An 18,455-nucleotide genomic window follows, 5' to 3' on the forward strand; every position below is an offset into this window, starting at 1 on the left:
ACACCCTACGGCAAGCAATTCCTAAGGGAACATGTTTCATTTTGTATTGGCTTAAATTTCTTAAACTAACTTCACTGACATTTGTCTTGTACCGGTTAATTTACTTATGTCTGCTTTACCATTATCATGCTAAGCATAGATAAAGTTCTCCACACAAAGGTTTATGCTGGCAAATCTTGCCTGGTAACAAAAATGGTTTTGTAACAAACTTCCCCTGTGCCTCAGCAACAACTGGCGCAGTGCATGGGCATTCACCCTTGTTGGCACTGGCCAAGTGAAATTTGCTAAGGCATGGGCACACTGTGAGGAGAACGAGAACAGCCCCTTAGCAAGGCAGGGCAGAGCAGGTCAGGACAGCTGAGAGAGAGAATGGGGGATGCAATCAACCCTGTCTATCTAACTTTTATCTTAAAAAAAGATAAAGAGCTACTTTGGTTTGATATTTTGAATACAGTTGTTAGAAATACAGATGTATTTCAAAGCCCTTTGAAACTCTTAATGGTTTTAGGAGAAGAAGGATAAAGAAAAGCATAGAAAATAAATCCAAATCTAAGTATCTGTATATTTTCAGAATTATCCTTTTCTGATCAATTCTAAACCTTTCTTTCTAAAGCTGGAAGGAAAAAACAAATTGTCTAGAGTACTTTGAGTATCAGTTTTCAGTCTTTGTTTACCAATCCTCCCACGCCCCCAAAATGCCTTTTTATGGAAAGTTGTATATCTCGTTTACAAAAAAAAGAAGCTTTAGAGTTTCAATTTCTGATACCCTTTCATCCATCCTATCACAGTTTCTAACAGCTCTTATGACTGTTTCTGCCTTTCACAACAGACACATAGATAAAAATCAGCATGTTCTACTTTTCCTTTTTAAAACATTAACAATACGCATAAACAGAACAATAGCATCAAATAGCTTGGAGATAGATTGTTTCCCTTCCATTGTGTTAGCCGAGAGCCCGTTAAGCAGCAGCAACAGCCAGCTCTGTGTTCGTGGCTGTGATCTGCCTATCACTGGGGATGGAGCAATGGCTACGCAGAGAACAGCTCGTGCTTGCTTGGCGACAGAGGGGACGGTGGCAGAGCTGTTAGGAGCCAGCCCCAGCTCCTGCAGCACGACGGTCATGTATTTTACATTTCTCCAGAAGCCCTCCCTTCTCGTGGACAGAGGCTGTCCCAGTATGTCCTGCAGGCCTTCTGGGTCCTCACTAGGCCTGCACGCTCACAGTCTGTTTTGAGAAGAACGGCATTTTTTTCTCTTCTAAACTCAATTACAACTTCAGCTTCTCTCTGAATACATTTCAAAAACCTTTGCTACAAAAGCTTTGGAGCCATTGTTATTTGCAAAGTAGGAAAGTGCAACCAACACAGAAAAAAAAAAGAAGTCTGCACTCTTCTAGCACCTTATCAGGGTTAAAATTATGTTGACTGCACTTGCAGGCAGGCAAATAGCCATTTAGCTTGCTGTGTTACCTGCACAGTCATAGACTCTGTAATGATTAATGAGTATGTTCATTTTCTGTTGCTTTTTAAAGCTGAGATCCTCTAGAGCTCTTCTGAATGCCTGGTAGATTGACCACTTGCAAATACCCAGCTGGTACTGGAGCTACTTTCATATTTTAAAACAACCGAACAAACCGGTGCTCTCTGGTTTGTACTCCACATATTATGCTATATTCTGAGACATCCTGATATATACTGCCACAGCACTGTATCACACATATTTTCCAACTCTGCTTCAATCTTTACCAAATGGAGTGAAGCAATGGCACATCAAAAATAAATCACACTGCCTTGGTCTTCTAGATGATACTCTCTTCTTTATAGCCACGGTCTCTAATGTCTGCATTCTTTGCCTCCCTGCTGATGAGTGAATCAGGATGCTGACAATATTCAAAATTATTTCTTCCTCCCTTACAGTCACAGTGTTCAGTTTTCTGAAAACATTTAATATTGGAATACTTCATTTTCAATATTTTAAACTAATTAAGCCAAATTCGGGAAGACAATAGCAGAAGCATTAGTGGATCACTGACTACCGAATGGCACATTCTGTTCCCAGGAGATGTTTCAAATAACTAATCAAGTCATGGGAGTTACTCACCAGAGCCATTTGCTTCTTTAAATGCTACCAAACACCGTGGTTCATCTCCAGCTGCCTTTGTGATTTAGGCCTAATTCTTCACTTCTTGCTCAGAATATCTACAGCTGTGGAAACTGTCAGCTTCATTCTTCACAGTAGAAAACTTGAATGGGCTCTGTGTGGAGGTGTCTGATAAGAAAAGTAACTTTGTGGTTTCAAGATAGCTTTTCTTCTCTGACAGCTTTCATGTCAGTGTTAAGGAGTCCTACAAACTCTTCCACATTATTATTAGGAAACAGATATAGTTTGGAAAACAGTTGGTGATTCTCTTTTCATCATAAAAAAACTAACACCGCTTTAAAAAAAAAAAAGTGGAATTATGGTTTTCAGGCCTTAATTTCCAAATATGCCTTTTACTACTGCATTTCTGTCATGCTTTACCTTATTTCACTGAAAACCATTTCATCAGAAAAAAAAAAAAATCTTGTGACATAGCTTTCACAAAGCACTGTTTATTTCTGTGGTTAGCTGAGAAATAGTTGAGAAGTAGTAGTGAGGAAGAATACCTTGGAAAGTTTAGGCTGCCCCTTCTTGGAGATCTGTTGCCCTTGGAACAGTACAGACAAAAGTAAAATCCTCCCTACAAGACTTTTCATGCTCCAATTTCATTCTTGCTAGTGCTCAAATGAGAACATCATTTTCTGGTCCTCAACAGAAATGGCCCTATTCTCACTGTAAATGTTTTCCTCTTGTTTATTTCTGAGTAACATGTGCAAGGTTCCCATGTGTTACAGACATAGGAGCATCTAGGTAATGCCCCTTTGCTTTATCTATGTGCATTCTAGGATCAAAAGTATTCATCTAAGAAAGGTGACTGCATTGACCTTCACATTCTCTGTAAGATTCAACAGCAGGAGAAATCCCTGTTCACACTGATATCATTTTGCCTTCTGGAACGCATTCCTCTGTAACCAGCAATGCTGAATCTCCCGCATATCTGCATCATTAACTGGTGCCTGCCTAAACTTTGTTGAAACTTCTTCTGGAGTGCTCATGGAGTGTGAAATGCCCCCCTCTTCAGACAGCAGTGGCTGTCTCTGCTTTGCAAGGTTTTGGTTTTAAAAACTATTCTGACGGGGACGTGGGGAACACAGAGTGTGCGAGGTTGCAGGAAAGTGCTTCACCTTGTCCTGATACAGAGGGAATCCATAAAAAAATCAGTTAAGCTAATGTTGAGCACATCTGAAATAATTTAATGCAAAAAGCTTTGCTTGGTAGCAAGGGAGAGCCATGTGAAAATGAATTGTCACAAAAAAACATGGATGAAGTTGCTATGGTCTATGACAAATTCCAAATGCTAATTCTCCTCATCCTTCATGATAATTTCTGGCAGTCCTCTCCATCCTACTGCCCATCCAACTGCAGGGCAGTTGTTTGCTCTACCCCACGCACCTTCCTTCCTGCTAGCTTGCTGCTATTCCAGAAATCATGCAACAGACTTGTTAGAAGGCTTTCATAGCTACTGAACTTACAGCTGTCAGGTAGGAGCTGAGGTAATCCATAATGCTGAAAATTAAAGGAACTATGGTTAAAAGGATTAAAACAATTTCTGTAAGTCCAGCCATGCCCCTTTTCAAATTTTCTGTTAAAGTGAAGACAACATATTTCTTTTTTTTTTTTTTTCTGAGCAGGACACAGTGTTCTCTGTTCAAGGGTGTGATCTGGAAACTACGTTTACAAACTTTTGCTGGCAGCTTAGGAAAATATAACAGCATATTTACATTTCCTCAGTTCAGGTCATAACTTCATGCTTGGGCAGGTGAGTTTTGGAAAGTTTAGACAAAAAAAAACACAGAAAACAGCAGGAATCCATTTTAACACACGGAACTTCCAGAAGGCAACATTGCCCCAGTAAATCTTTCCAAAAGCCTGAGCTATTTCTTATTACATTGAAGTTTTTTGTTATTATTATTGTTTTTCTCAGACTGAAGAACTGAAGAGTTTAATAAAATGCCCTTCTCCCTGGAGTCCTTTTCCTCTGAATATTTTACCTGTACATAAGGGTCTGATGCACAGACCAGGAACATGGTGAAAGCATTCCAGTTGGACACAAGGAAAGGTCTGACCTAGGGAAGGAGATCCAAAGCCACCACTGCTCACAGTGCACATCAGCCTGAGGTACCACACAGCAGATAGTTTTCACAATTTCTGTGAGCATGGCTTTTGTTTTCCCCTTCTGTGGTATGTAGCTGTGTTGTACTTCATAAATATCAAACAGATCTGTGGTCAGACTTTTGTGCAGTGGAAAAAGAGAAAAGAGATGTTCGAAATTTATAATTCTCATCGCTTTGTTTTCTCTTTGTTGAACTGTTAACATTTTCCTGTCTGTGTCTCTGGCTTCGTGCTTCCTGATCACAGCCTCATTGCGCTGCCTTTGGCCACTGCCCATTTCTCCAGGCAGCTTTTGCATGTACATACATTTTACTCCTTGAGCTGCATAACTGAAGAACACACAGTAGTAAAAACAGAGAAAATAGCATGCCAATAAGAAGTAGATTTTTCAGAAGCATGACATAAGAGATTTTGATTGGAAATCAATTGGAGTCCATCATGGATAATTTGAACTTTAGGTCATTTCAGTATGAAGTTGAAAGAATAGAAAACACCATCAGAGTCCTCTAAGAATGAAATGTTCCATGTTTTCACAAGGAGATAAAAGCAGCCTTTCTGAGGACAGAGTGGAATTCCTTCAGACTTCTGCACAGACTAAACAATCTGAAGTTAATCAAGACTTCTCTCTCTCTTTTCATTCTTTTCACTAGAAAGAACAACTGCACCATGCAAGATCTAGCTGGTTTGTGTAAGCAGCAAAAATAAATTTGGCATTTCTAACAGTAGTTTTTACCTCTATTCTGCATATGTCTCAAGAGCGGGGATACCAATAGTATTGTCATTTGCTTCTCTCATCTGTGTTGCCTTCCTATATGTAATTGCAGTTGTAATGTTTGATAAAAATTCCATCTGTTCAGCACCTAAAAAGGCTTATGCTGAAGATCCAGTCACGTCAGTCACAGCTCTGGTCTCCCAGCTCGTCCTTATTCCATTGTTCACTGGATAAGGCTATTCTGGCAGTTTGGCTTGCTATACATTTTAATACAGTCATCAAGTGCAGTACAGGATCATTGCATAATTAAGAGACAAAGAAACAGGAGCTGCATTGCAAGTTACCACATGACTGTACAATGGTTATTTAAAGACATTTGTAGTGTAATTGGCTGAAACTCTCTCAGGGATTTTTGGAGCATTTCAGAGGTGCTTTAAGGGGATTACTTTAAAAGATCAGTGGTTAGAAATTAATACATGCAATGATTTAGGGAATATTTCCCCCCCCCCCCCCTTTTTTTTTTTTTAACCAAAAGCAAGAGCAATTCATTTTAACAGTTAATCATTCTTTTTTTTTTTTTTTTTTTTTTTTTAAATAGGGCTGCTGAAACAACATGCCAGTGTTAGAATTTCTCCTGTTACCCACTCAAAGATAAAGTGAAAAGTAATTATTCCATTACAGTGTTCTCTCTCTTCCATTCTTTATAGCCAAGTATCTTTTCCTCATGGCTTCACATTCTAATTCACTTAATGTGGACTCATCGTCCAGGTCCAAATCTTTCAAGAGGCTTGTAGGATATTACTTATTGATGAAATAGAGTATAGGTGACAATAGATCACATCCACTAAGGAGTACAAATCCTGCCCAAGAACAGAAGAGTTCAAGAGAGTGATGCCAGGCTGCAGTACAAAGGAAAAAGCAACACATGACACAGTTTTACAGTGAAACTTGGAATGATCAATAGTCACAGTCTAGATTTAAAAATAATTTTAAAAGATTATAAAATAAATAAGGCCAGCTGGGAAAATAAACATCTGGTGCAAGGAAAATGTGAGAATGGGAAAGACATTTTTTACACTGGGAGAGTATAGAAGATAAATTTAATGAGCAAGGAGAAGTTTGAAACAATACAGATTAACAACATGGCTGAGCAACTTAAAAACAACAAAATCAGCATTGATACAGATATTTAATGCCTCACGTCCCAGGAGCCAACTCAGCAATAGCAGAGTAAGATTTCAACGTACATTTTACATTGCCGATGTCCTTAGGAAAATCTATATATAATTAGATATAATAATTAGGAGCACAGTAATAAATCAGGAGATGAGTAAATGTCTTGCAGTCAAGAGTCCCTTACTGATGTCCCTTACTGCCTGTTGAATTTTTTTTAAGCAAACTGGAACTTTTTCCAGATAAAACTTGACTACCACTTTTTAAAATTTTCTTTGCTTGGACTGATTATTACTTGTCCGGGCTATTCACTCAGGTGTAGGAGCCAACAGAAGCTGTCCTCTTGACATGCTGAGTACAGGCCACATCACCTCTGTGCAAGTTGCACCCTGCTGGCCTCACAGGAGCTACCAATGGAGGGGCTGGGCATGGGCACAGAGCCCTGCTCTGTGGCTGAGGGTCAGCTGTGTCCTCTCTCAAACACGACTATGAAAGCCCTTAAAAGGGCTGATAGAAAGGATTAGTCAGTGTTTATCAAGAGCTGACCAGTATAATCAGAAGGTTCAATTCTGGCCTGTAGCCAGGCCTTCCAAGTTTTCCATGCTGACACAGAAACACATATGAAGAGCTAGAAGAAAACTTGGAAAAGCAATAGTGTTCAGGGAACAATGCTTAATCCTCATTAGGTGGTGTAATGTTGAGCACGATTTGCTGTACTGCAGATTTGTTAATCAGGTAACAGCTTGACTTTACAATTGTGCTTACCCATGGCTCACATTTTTATTTAAGAAATCCCGATAAAGGAAACCTGACTTATGCTTTGGTTTGAAAAATAATGGACTTAAAACTTACTTTCTTTATATGGCACTTAAATTTTAGTAGGTTTTTTTTTTTTTTAATTGACCTTTTGAACTCCTCATTTGATGAAAAGAATAGAAATAAGCCGAATCACCCATTCCTAACTCTAAAGGAAAGACAGGACAGTCTGAAATCTAAACTGAAATCTGGATATTGAAAGAGCACTCTTCATCTTTATCTGCACAGGGCATATAAAAAGCCCTAGTCTCTTCCCATCTCCCTGAATTTGGGAGCACCTGCACAGATGCACTGGAAGAGACTTACTCGTATTATGATGCATAATTTTGACTGTCATCTCTTCTAGACAGGCATTTAATTCTGCATATCATAGACCCTCTGCTATGAAAAAATGAAAACTATGCAGCAAGATTCAAAAGGCAGAAGCACCCCGTGCTGTGTTTCACCACGGAGCAGCAGCACTGTCCTGCAGGGGAACAGAGATGGCTTTGCTGGAGGCATACCCACTCAGTCAAGCCAGGCTCCTCATTTTTCATCCTAGATAAGCTATGCAATGTGATTAAATTAGATCTCTTACATTGTTCACTGACTTCTGGTAAATTACACCTCTGATTTCTGGTCCAATGAAAAGGTGCTAATTACCTTTTTAAGTGCTCTTTTAATGTTCTGCAGTGACATAAAGCATGAGTGCAGCCGACTGTGTGCCTGAATCTTCCAGAGGTTTCTCCCTGGCTGCTTGCTTTCCCCAACCTCTTTCATTTTTCCCCTCCTTCCCTCTGAAGTGCCTGCTGTGTACCACTTCTGCAGCTAGATAAATCCTTCATGTTGTTTGCTACAGCTGGCTCTAACCCATTAAAAACATTGTTCAGCATCCTGCTTGAGCCTTATTGTCCAATGCCATCTCTTATCTGGAGACCGGTGACCTCAGATTGCAAATGGCTTTTGTTCATCTCCACATGAGGCTGTGCTGTCTCTGGGGAAGGTGAATCCATTGCATGACAATTGGGTTGCACATTCCCTCCTCCCACAGGATCTTGCTGCCAGAGGTTTTATTCCCTAATCATTACCAGGGCAAGTATCCCCATGAGCTGAGGTGAAGCTCTGATGGACAGACAGACACAGAGATATAAGGCAGCAGTTAACTTGCTTTAACGTTGCTTGTTTGCTAAAGAAGCCAGGAGGATGTAAGGATGCCCAAAGACCAAAAGTGAAAGACATTTTCTGGAGCAACACTTTTCCTTTCCAACATGTTTTTATATGTCTGTATTAGAAAGTACAGTAACATCAGCCTTTTTGAGATGACAGCTTACCTACAATAGCCTTTAGTTTTCACCAAAACTTTATATCCTCCATTATAGGTTGGATGCCTCTCCACAGCTCTGACATACGAAAGACTAAGCATATGTTGAGTGGATAGGTCCATCCAGATATTAATACAATTTTTTCCTTAGGCATAAATTTTCTCACTAAAAATGTAATCTTAGGTAGATCAGTCTTTCAGAGTGGTAATTATTTTCCTATTAACTAGCTGTGAGGATTAAATTGTTAACACACAAATTTTTGAAATATGAAAGTGATATGTTAGTCTTCAATCCATTCCTCAGAGTCATTTTGGTTTTAGCTTTTCAACTGCTTTTTTAAATTCATATTAAGGAAACAATCAGAATCTCATCTGGGACTTTTTTTTTATTGACATCAATATGACTGCATTGGGCCTTTATAAAGGAAAATTACTTAAGGACACCAATTCATGACTGAATTGGATTCAGCTCTGGTGGCTAAAGAGGTTACTGCTGAGGTGATAACCTCAGCTCTCTGAATCTGACAGGAGTCACGAACCAGAGACCCCTCCTGCTGCAGCTTGCAGCCTGGCACGTTAACATAAATTGAAATCAATGCCTGTCGAAGTTAACACATGGTGCTGTGAACTGTGATGTCCCAAGAGCGAATTGCCTGTTCTGCACCACTTCTACAGCAACTGCTGCCAGAGAGGTGGGAGAGGCATCAGGGAACCATAGCTTTTTAACTGGTCCAGAGCCCAGGAGTCCCTGCCTGCAAATTCTCCTCTGTCTCTTAACGTCTATCTACAGTGTGAAGGGCTGAATATTACATGCCAAAGAAAGTACTCATTTTGTTATGCTTCTGTATCCACCAAACTTGGCTAACACAACAGTTTATTTCAGGAGGAGTTTTGTGTAGGTTTGTAACTCTGCAAAACCATTTGATAAATTCCATAAAACTTGACTTTGAAATAAGCCAGGCAAGTGACTCTGCTCAGCTGACATCACCATTCCTGTATAAGTATTTTACACATGGTTTTAAGTCAGAGGTGGGAAAAAAACAAGAACAAGAATGAGTTTCCAAGGTATCCAAGGCCTTGCTGAATTGAAGGGTAATACTAGGAAAACACTGCAAATGCAGATGTGAATTCAATGGATCTTCAAGGGGGCTTCTGCTTTGGCAACCCTGTTCTCATTTCTTCAGTTACTGATGATTAAAGCCTAGAACACAGTGGCTGCTGCCAATAAAAGAAAAGCCTAAACATAAGTAGTGTCTCCAACAGAGGCCAAATTAGCAACAAGTCTTGTCATAAACACCTTGGACAAAGACCAGAAATACAACCAAATTTTTTTTTTTTTTTTTTCAAATGAAGAAGAGACTTTCATCACAGAGGAACACAAAGTGCAGTTCAGTGTCAGCCAAAGTTAATTCTGAATTTGTGCAAACATCAGTAAAATAGGTCCTGCAGATTTGAAGAACAATCAGATTGCTTTCTTTCAAGCAAATGTTTCTATTTTCATTTAAAATCCATTTTAAACATCTTGATAATGAAGCAGGAAGGACAGAGAGAGATACAAACTAAACTAGATGCTTTTAGGTACTTTTAAAGGAGTGCAGAGACAAGAACCTTTTCCAATTGCTTTTGCTTTTAGAGTCTGACCTATAACAGATAAAGCACAAAATTACTGCAAGCTGTGCCAGTTAGCTGTTCACCCTAATTTATGACAACTTTATATGAAGATACTTTCACAGCTGTATATTATCTTATCTGAATTTGACCCAAAGATTTCTAAGAGAGGTTTCACTTCATATCTACAAAAACATTTGATTTTACATCAAATATATATTCATTTCAATAACAATATTCAATGCAAAAGAAAGTCCTTATAATCAAGCAATGTAAAACATCTATAACTATTACCACATTGCAGTTTAGGAACCGTAGCTCAAAAAAGTTAAAAAAAACTCACCAAGTGCATCCTCCATTGTTTTTCCAAACTCATCCCTACTTCTCTCAGGAATTCATAGCAGGTGTGGGACTGATTTCTCATTATCCTCTTACTAAGTGCAGTTAACTTTTACTGAAAAGAGAGAAGTAGATGAGACACAACCTAATTCTAACTTATTAATGCCCAGCACACCAAGAGTCTGCTTATTTTTGGCAGCCTTCTCTTAAGACTGCAGTTAAAGATCATTCCCCAGGAAGTTTTTTATGCTTCACAAGGCTTACTACTGCTAAGGCTGTGGGATTCATTTCACTTTAAGAAACATGTAAGGTTTTACTGTTTACAGTAGGCTGGATCCATAGTGATCATGTTTATATCTGGTATGAGTGATGGTGCAATTCTTACTGCTTTCCAAGCAAGCTGTGGAAAGGTACAAGGAGCGGCTCTTTGTTTGTTATTTTGGTTATGAGTCATGAGCTCTTATTTTAACCACTAAGGCAAGGTCTCCCCATCTAAGAAAAAATTGGTCTGCAAAGAGAAGCAGGCAAGCCCAGAGATGTGGCTTAAATTGATATCTTACACAAGTTTAAGTAATCTCTACGATAATGAAGCCAAAACCTCCAGAGCAGGTGACTTTTTTTCCTTTTCTACAGCAAGCATGAAGTTCATTGAAAAAAGCTGGCACTATGCTGGCTTAGAAAGAGCATCAGAACTGCAAAGACAACTGCATATCTATATATTCAAAAGGATCAGGCAAACTGGCAGCCCTATCCAGAACAGGTGGGATGGAGCTCAATGATCTTTAAGATCCCTTCCAACCTAAGTCATTCTGTGATAAACTTTCATTTTGCCAGCCCTGTAAGACCAGCTGCTGTTAGAGAGCAGCAGACCAGAACCACTGCACCAACAACACTTCAGCAGCACAACCCTTGCTGAGTTGTTAGGAAGCCAGGAAGGACAGCTGATTTATACTAGCTGAAGAGCTGAGCCAGAAGCCAGAGTAAATGGTTTGATCTAGCAGTTCCCAACATCCCCACACTCCAGTGGTATTAATGATCAATTAAGAGGCACTTTGTTTCCATACTGCAGCAGCAATAGCTTTAGCCCTCCCTTAAAAGGGTATGAAAGGGCAGAGGGCAATAGCAGAGCAGAAAGATGACAAAATAAAGTGGGGAGAAACCCGGAACTTTTAGAAGCCTAACTACAAATCTTGTAACAGAATGCAGTTGGACAGAAAAGACCATTTCAGACATAAAATAAGCTAAATAGGTGAAAAAGTTCCCTTTAAACTGTCATCATTAATTTAAGCCAAACTTAATTAAAAAAATAAACTGAAACAGCTGGATGTAGGAAGTGGCTGACTGACCTCAGCATTGGGGCAGTTTTCCTTTTCTCCTTTTAAGCCATTGTTCTGCAGCTTCTACTTAAAGCAAACCAGAACCACTGGGCTAACCACAATCAAAACCATAGGGCTTGCTTGTATCTGATCTTTTCCTCTGTATTCTGAAATCTATTAAAAAAGGAGTATCATCTGAAAATCCCTCTTTCATGTTTTGTATGTTACCTGAATGTGAGGGCTAACAAAACATTTAAAGACTGTAAAGCATCTCCTATTCCAAAGAACCCTTAATTGTGTTGTTCCTATAATATTTGAAGGAAAAAAATTTTTACTCCTCATTCCATATAGACCTCTGAATAAAAGCAAAAGCATTGCTTCATTTCTATTTCTTCCCCTAGCTATCTTTTTTGAGGATAAGATAAATATTGATCTCTTTGGGACAGGTAACACCTTACCTTGTGTTTTCTGAAACTCTGTCCTTACATTTCTATCCAACATACCCATGCAAATATTTAGGACAAGTATATGCTAATAACTAAAAAGCGTCTCACTTGGGCTGCAGATAGAAAGCAGCACATAGTTCCTCTGGAGAATAACTAGAAGCCATCAGGCAAAGACCCCAAGGTGTGCCAAACAGTGGGAATTTGTTAAGCCCGTCACAAAAACTTTCAGGTTTTATTGTCATCTCTACTAGCCTCGTCTAATGGTGAACTTGTTTCTGTACAGCTGTCACAGTGGAGTCCTCTCAGGAGGGAAGGACTACTTATGGTTCACCTACTATTGATTTTCTGTTACAGGATGCCCAGCAGAACATCTGTTTCTATTTGAAACTATGACAGTCATATTGAAAATCATAAATTCTGCAGTAGGAGGATACTACAAACATACAGTTTACTTCTATACACTTCAAATACAGATCAAGTGATAGTTTCTGAGAGAAGTTATTCCAGAAGTAATCAATCACCCTTGTGAAAGAAAAAAGTTCCCCAGTATTTTTCATAGCTAGTGGTTGTCCGTGCCCTAAAGCACATCTTCTCTTACCTCAGTGAGACTTACCAAAATGCCTGAAGTTATATGAATATATATACAAACATCATGAATATACAATATAAATATGCTTAGGATCCTCATTCCAAGAGGATGAAAGGCTTATTAACATTAATAATCATCCCATGTTTCCAGGGCTTGTCATAGTTAGTTGGACCAGGCATGGGAAAGTAAGGAGCTGTTGCATTTTACTACACAGAGAACAAAACTAGAAATGAAATAAAGGCCACGTAGGCAGGATATACAAGAGAAAATATACAATACCATGCTGTAATGCTATGATGGGATGATAATAGCAGAGTGGCAAAGTCTTTAGCTACAGCAAATGAGAACAAACCCAAATGCCACAGATACAAAAGCAAAAGAAAAGAACTGCTTATCTGAAAAGACCTCAGGTAGACAGGGATTTCCAGCAAGAGATACCCTCACCTCTCCTGCCAACCCTTAAATGAGATCTGGGGAGGGATGGATCTTGGCTCCACCCCTTCTGGTCATTCAGCTGCATTGCATGCACCTGAGCTCCCCTGGGTTGGCCCTGCCTTTCTACCAGGTGCTCAATCACTGTTTCAGGCCGTGACTTAGCATTTCCACTAGACATGCACAAAGAACAAGTTAAGCTCGTGTCTTTTTTTTACATGTAAGAGCAACATTAGCGTCAGCCACCCCAATAACAAACTAGTGGTTACATCACAGCTCCCACTGTGGAGGAGAATACTGTAGCATATAAAGATTATGCAGATTACAAATACTTTGCAGTACCTTGGTGATGCTTTGCTAAGCTTTCACAATTTCTAGATACAATCCAAATCAAATATTCTGTTTTGAAAAACTTTGTATTTCAAAGTCTTCTTTTGTAACTGTTTCTATTTTCCCAGCATCGCTGTACCAAAGCAAAGGAGTTTCTAGCTGTTTTGTACAACTTCTGCATTCCTTTTAAATTTAGTTCACTTCATACCTTTTTATTCGGTGACACCTGTCCTCCCAGCCCACTGTCATGAGTTACCAAATGGCTTTGAAAAATCTACTGTTGTATCTCGATCATTTCACACAAAAAATCAATTCACCATTAAAATAGTCAGACTCAAGACCATGGTAGTCCTGTCTGGAGAAAGGAAATGATATGCCCTTTCAGAGTGATATGACCCTGGCTGCTTCCATGAGTGCTTCCATTGGATTAAAACTGTCCTACTTCTTCCTGCTCTGGTTGAGCCAGAGAAGACTAGCTGTAGTAGCAGTGGCTGCACTCATAAATGTGCAGACCGTGTTGGTGGGACATGGGGAGGGGAACAGCACCTTGTGCCTAAAGAGCAAAGCATTCCTTACTGTAACAGCTGGATGTGTCCCACTGTGGGCCAAGGGAGCACTTCCGTGGTAGAGCTGTATCATCCTGGAGAAGTCCCAGAGCTCCTGTCCAGTTTGTGGCAGGGTGCTGAGGAGCTAGCAGGTAAGCCCCAGAACCTTGTGCAGGGGAGCTTCAGGAGCTGTATGACTACAGGTGTGGGCTGCCTTCTCAGGGTCTGCAGCACCTTGTGCAGTTGAGGCAATGGTATAAAAACAACAGTGGGGTGTTTTTTTCTTTGAGATCCGTGTTCCAGCAAATCATTAAATTCTGAAGAATAAACAAGTACCCCCAGGAAGAAGCAATTCATTTGTGTTACTCTCTGACCTATTAAAATGCAAAAATTGCTGTGGAATTTACTCTGTGGTGATATGTTCCAGCAGTGGAGCAGTTTTCATTAGAGCTAGTGTTTTTTTAATTATAACTATAAATAAAAATTAAACTTCTCAATTCAAAATGGGTCCCACAGATTGTCAGGTGCATAGGTGATGCAGTACAGAGAGACAAATGCAGTGACACCTGCACCATCATCATATTGACTTACAACTTGGGGGTTAATTATTGAATTCTTTGACTAAAAATGGCTGCCCCAATGCATGGTAATTTACAGAATGCTTAAAAGAAGCTTGACAGCTTCTCATTAGATTACAGTAGACAAACTGCCTGAATCTACAGTGCAATTTTATTACGGATGCCCAGGTATAAAAACAAGAGCTTTTCATTTTGGTATTGTATGCTTTACACTGTGTTGATTTGCTTCTATTGATTTTTAATAAAAAAGTGTTTTTCCAAATGGTATAAATTAATTGTTATCGCACCACAGAAAACAGAACACTGCGCCACAGTAATTAACATTTCCTGGCACAGAATCCAGTGAGCTTGCTGCTGAAATGGGCTTTAAAGTGCATTTTGACAGTACTGCAAGCACTGGTGTGTCTATGAAGCTGCGATGTGGCAGGCACAGCAGCTGCTTTCACAGCTTGGATATGAGCAGATGCCCTCCAGTACTCGCAAGGCATTGTGTCCATGAGCTAGAGGACAAACAGGCCACTAGGCCTCCTTGCACTATTTTTCCACAGCTGTTTGAGGACAGCTGTGTGGAGGAGAGATGGGTGTGCCACCCACACAGCTACTTTGGAGACTGCTTTTGCCAAGCTGTGGAAGTATGTACTCTCTTTCATTCTGTTACCTTCAGTTCTTGGTATCCACCCGTTATCTTATATCATATACAAGAGTTGCATGCTTTAGGAAAACGGCTCTTCACTGCTTTTCATACATGAAAGTCCTCATGTCTGGCTGGAGCTTCTTGGCTCTGCCATGGAACAGAGAGCTCTGTCATGCCAAACAAGGTGAGATAGAAAAGCCTGCACAGCAGGTATCTCCACTGTCAGCAGGATCAGAGATTGGAGACAAGCACCTCTTCTTCCCCATCAGGCACCTTTAGAGGATTTAAGCAAATTTAAGCAAACTTGGATAGTATGTAGTGAATACATCCACCTCTTTAAATATTATAGTTAAAGTACAAAGGAAAGAAGGCACGTTCTTTCTATATAGCCAGTGGGGAAACTAAGGCACAGGAAACAGAAAAGATTGAGTGGTGAATTCTGTCATTTTAGCGGTTGCAACTCAAACACAATGCAATCTCTTCTTCTGGGGGACATTTAAGTCATTTTGTAGTTATAAGCTGTGTGTTACACAAAAGGAATTTCACCTTCAAAAGTTTTATCAAATGACAGCGATAATTCAATTAACAAAAAAGAGAACTCTACATACCTTACTCCCCAGACGATCTTCTTTTGTACTAAGTTAAAATATATCTTCAAACAAACAAACAAACAAACAAACAAACAAACACAGTTTACCTTAGCAAAATACCTGCTGACAAAATGTAAAAAATCACCAGTAAAGAATTACTGCACAGCTGGAAGTGGAAGGGTACATCTTCATTCCTCACAAACAGAGAATCTCTGCAGGACAGAGGAACCCAAAACAAGGATGGCTGCTGCAGCCATCCAATCCTTCACACTCACAGCTAGAGGAACAGCTAATGCTCTCATCTAGTAACCAAGATCCTTCAGCACATCAGGCACCTAATTTCTATTTCTTATCCTTATCCTAACCACCTATGCCAGAGAAGCTTAAACTATGATTAACACCATACTATATAGCCTTCCTATAGACAAATTATTATTGCTATTATTATTATTAATAATACATTTATTTGATATGTCAGAGGCAATTACAGGGGTACACATGTTCCCAAGTAATTCAGATATCCTCCTTGTTGATAACTTAGTGGTAATTCCAAAACTTTGATTCTCAAACCTTGAAATTCAGTGAAGATTTAGAAATAAACAGAAAAGAGAACTTTATTCCTTCATTTGAAGGAATTAAAAAAATATTCTCTGTATTAATGAGATTAGTTAAATTAAAAAATGTTATCTTTATGAATATTGTTTTCTGTTCCTAATCATTTTTCCAAAAACCTTGCTACTGGGTGAAAACTGGGTCTGAAATGTATGCATTATCTGATCAGCTGGTACAAATCAGCAGAGATGTGCTGTGTTCTATCCACTGAGAACATGACATTCCGTTGTCTGTTCTCATACAGCTAGATTTGATATGAGGAGCAGGAGGAAATTCTGTCAAACTCTTACTGAAATCAGTGGAAGTATGAGATGGGCAGGACTCCCTCCTAGCAGATTTGGCAGGGGTCATCTGTCGCAAAAGCTACAATAACTCTTAACAAGCAAGTGGACAAGATGAAACCAATATGGAAAGAGAAAAGTTTGGAAGAGAGCACTGTGAGACCACTACTTGCTTTAAAAGTTAGGAAATTGTATCCCAATGGTCTGCTATGAAATGTATCTATGCCATTAAGTGGATTAAGACATTATGGCGTTAGTCATGCAGATAAGGTTTTGTTACCACGATGGTGATCTGTAGGAGAAAGAATGTCTGCCTGCTGAGGAGATAAGACAATAAAACCACTCTGCTTTTGTGTTTCTGTGATCCAGTGGGCAGGAGCTTTTTTCATTACGGAGAAGTTCAGGTTCAACAAAATCTTCTTGCAGTCCTACTTGGTGACTTCATGACGGATTCAGGCAAAACCTTTTGTTTGAGATAGGATACGAATTGAAACAAGATGGTAAAGAAAAACATTGAGTCAGAATTCAATAGAAGTGCAAATTTGAAAGTCTCCCTCCAGCAGACGTATTTTAATGAATGCATAGTTACAGGGTGACTGTGTTACCTCACTTTTCTTGTGCCATTAACTGAGAAGAGAGTTTAAAAAAAAAGTGTCCCCACAGAAATCTTATTCATATGTTTTATTATATGCTCCAGCACGGGCACCACTTTAGTTTAATGGTGTGTTGGATGATGGTACAAATTTATAGCCAAAGGTTTACATCACAGACAGCTGGAATGAATAACAATAAATTAATTTAAAGTGCTACAAAAGTGCTCCCCATAGTATGCAGTGCTTATGTGCTCAAGGCTAATAATTTATAAATGCATGTCTTTTATAATCCTGATCTAAAGTCCTGAAAGCAGCTAGTTAAAAAGCAGTCACATGACATAAATTATTTTTATTAATATTTCAAATGCACGATTAGGGTGGGCACTGTGGTCATTAGCATTAGATAGCTTTCATTTATGACCAAGTGCAATGAAGCAACAACCAGTGACAGTGAAACTAGCTAAGCAATGGCACAACAACTAGCATGAGATGGGGGATGCTGCTTCTTCTCCATGATTTTCATACATTGGTAATCATCATGGCTGCAGCTAGACACTATTTTCTTGACTAGCATTCCTTTTTCTTTCATTACTCTGTTGTGTCTAACACCTCAGCTACTCATTAGGCCCAAACAGTGAAGCCATGTGCAGCTGGGTGCAGTCAGAGGCCGTAGAGCTTCTCCTTGTGGCTTCTTTCCATTCACAGACACTGAACACCACAGATGCGTAACACAGTGAGAGAGCTGCTCTAAGGATGCTTCTGAGACTTCCCTTATTGCAGCAGTAGTGCTAATGTGAACACTAAACTAGTATCAAACATTCATGCAAACTCTTGTTTGCATAAGATATTTTGAAGTGTTTGTCTTGCTAGGAGAGGACACCAACATTTTTGTATCTCTGAAAGTATTAGAGAGAATTTATGCCTCCAAAGAAACAAATATTTCCAAAGAGTATTGTGGAGAATAAAGATGAGGCCACACCATGAGATTCATAGAATCATACAATCATTATGGTTGGAAAGATGTTTAAGATCATGTAGTCCAGTCATCAACCCATGCCTGTGACCACCCTAGGCTATGTTACTCAGTGCAGTATCCACCCTTTTCTTAAAAACCTCTGGAGATGGTGATTCCGTGGGCAGCCTGTTCCATCTTTTGGGTGGAGGACATGTTATTTTTCCAGCACTACCCAACATTTAACTGCAGTCTTCTCTAGTCTAAGAGTGTATTTACTCTTATTGGTGAAGGTAAAAAATTAGCAGCTCAAATAACTTGCTTAGTACTGCATCTTTTTCCTCAACGCACTTCTCA

At 39.4% G+C, this 18,455-nt stretch overlaps 1 long non-coding RNA gene across 1 annotated transcript; it reads right to left on the reverse strand.

Moving 5' to 3' along the window:
* Positions 1-8,078: 8,078 nt before the first annotated feature.
* On the reverse strand, positions 8,079-12,968 carry LOC116235115 (uncharacterized). The gene is made up of 3 exons (XR_004168286.2): positions 12,831-12,968; positions 10,205-10,315; positions 8,079-9,471 (listed from the first exon to the last, which is right to left on the reverse strand). It is a non-coding gene; the product is annotated as an uncharacterized LOC116235115 (long non-coding RNA).
* Positions 12,969-18,455: the final 5,487 nt, after the last annotated feature.

This window comes from Phasianus colchicus, chromosome 8 (assembly GCF_987193195.1).
Source record: "Phasianus colchicus chromosome 8, bPhaCol1.hap1.1, whole genome shotgun sequence".
In the NCBI taxonomy this organism is placed as follows: Eukaryota; Metazoa; Chordata; class Aves; order Galliformes; family Phasianidae; genus Phasianus; species Phasianus colchicus.